Consider the following 2,296-nt stretch of genomic DNA (forward strand, 5'->3'; position numbering starts at 1 on the left):
ATCCTAACACCCATTTGACAAATTTCTTAGAAATTTGTGACACTTTTAAAATATCTGATGTTACTGCGGAAGCAATCAAACTTCACCTTTTTCCTTTTACTTTGAAGGATCGAGCCAAAGAATGGTTGACTTCTACGCCAGCCGCTACATTTGAGACTTGGGAGCAATTAGCCCAAGCATTTTTATCAAAAAAATTTCCTTTAGCAAAAACCGCAAGAGTCATTAAAGAGTTAACATCTTTTTCTCAAAATGATAATGAAACTCTTTATGAGGCTTGGGAACGTTTTAAAGAACTTCAACGTTTATGCCCACACCACCAATTGCCCGCTGAACTTTTAATGCAAACATTTTATAATGGACTAAATCCTACAACTAGAGGTTCATTGGATGCTATGTCTGGAGGGTTATTCATGAAGAAAACATCGGCCCAAGCAAGAGAACTTTTGGAGGAAATGGCAATTAACAGCAGTATATGGCCCGCGGAGCATGGACACGTACCAATGGCGAAACCATCATCCTCAACTACGTCATCAGTTAAAGGTATAGTGAATCTTGATCCAGTTGTGATGTTGCAAGCCCAATTTTCTGCCTTATCGCACAAAATTGATAGGTTTATGGCACCGTGCGATCCTAATGGTCAGCAAATCCAAACGGATGTGGATTATGAAGGTATGAGCGAAATTGAACAGGTAAATTTTGTCCAAGGGCAAAATCAAACTAATAACCCTTACTCCAATACATATAATCCTGGATGGAGAAATCATCCTAACTTTAACTGGAGAGATAATAATAATAATGCTAATGCTAATCAAAATCATACAACCAATTATCAAAATCAATCAAGAGATACGATTAGCACTTTGTCTTCTAAAATCGACAAATTTATTGATGCTATGAGCGGAAAAATAAGTAATCACGACGATGGTTTTAAACGGATCGAGAATAAATTCGATCAGCTTATTAAAAACCAATCATCTAGCATCCATAATTTGGAGGTTCAAATTGGACAACTCGCTAAATCAATTCCATCCCGCACAGAGGGAAGTCTCCCCAGCCATACGGAAGAAAATCCGAAAGAGCATGTAAAGGCTATCATTCTTCGTTCAGGGAAAAATTACTTAGGTCCGGAAATGCCCGGAAATTCAACTTTACCAGGAACTGATTTACCAAAATCCAAAGAAGATACATTAAATAAAAAAGATGCACAAATTGACTCTAGTACAAAAACTTTTGTACCCAAACCACATTTTCCACACAAAGTCCGCAATAAGGACTATGACAAACAACTTTTAACATTTTTAGACAAACTTAAAAATTTGCATATTAATTTGACGTTTATAGATGAGATTACGCAAATTCCCAATTATGGTAAATTCCTAAAAGATTTAATTTCAAAGAAAATCAGTTGGGAAGGAATTTCATCCATTTCACTAACCGAAGATTGTAGTTCAATTGTGTCAAGTAATTTGCCCACCAAACTCAAAGATCCCGGATGTTTTACCATTCCGTGTAAATTGGGAGATATTGAATTCCCAAGTTGTCTCTGTGATTTAGGAACAAGTATTAACTTGATGCCATTATCTATTTTTAATAAGTTAGGCTTAGAAGAATATATCAAACGTACCAATATGGTTTCGCAATTAGCGGATCAAACCACTAAAAGACCATATGGTATAATTGAGGATGTTTTAGTTAAAGTTGACAAATTTATTTTTCCTACCGATTTCGTTATATTAGATTTTGCATATGACGTTAATTGTCCGCTAATCTTTGGTAGACCGTTCATGAACACGGGACGTGCTCTAGTTGATGTGTCGAAAGGGAAAGTAGTTTTACGAATAGGAGACGATAAGATCGAGTTTGATATGAACCAAGCGATGAAATATCCTATGGAGGATTTCGCTTGTATGAAACTTGATTTAGTTGAAGAATGTGTTAATGACATTGTTCAAAAAGAAGAAATAATAGAACCTATAATGAGTGAGGAATTAGAAGATAAGGACCCAAAGCCTTTGATTCGAGAAGATGGACCAGTTCCGCCTTCAATTATAGTTCCACCTAAATTAGAACTTAAAGAATTACCAAACCATTTGAGGTACGCTTTCTTAGGCGAAGGCGATTCTCTACCTATAATTATCTCTAACAAATTAACACAGGTTCAAGAAGAGAAATTGAAAGAAGTTGTTAGAAATAGGATATGAAGTATGGGATGGCAAATTTCAGACTTAAAAGGAATTAATCCTAGTATTGTAATGCACAGAATTCACTTAGAAGAAGATAAGCCACCTAAAGCGGA

General features: G+C 35.7%; 1 non-coding gene across 1 annotated transcript; it reads right to left on the reverse strand.

The window, feature by feature from the left end:
- Window positions 1–215: 215 nt before the first annotated feature.
- On the reverse strand, window positions 216–322 carry LOC136205000 (small nucleolar RNA R71). The gene has a single exon (XR_010675808.1). It is a non-coding gene; the product is annotated as a small nucleolar RNA R71 (small nucleolar RNA).
- Between the last annotated feature and the right edge of the window lie 1,974 nt (window positions 323–2,296).

The sequence above is a fragment of the Euphorbia lathyris genome, chromosome 8 (genome assembly GCF_963576675.1).
Source record: "Euphorbia lathyris chromosome 8, ddEupLath1.1, whole genome shotgun sequence".
NCBI classification, from domain to species: Eukaryota; Viridiplantae; Streptophyta; class Magnoliopsida; order Malpighiales; family Euphorbiaceae; genus Euphorbia; species Euphorbia lathyris.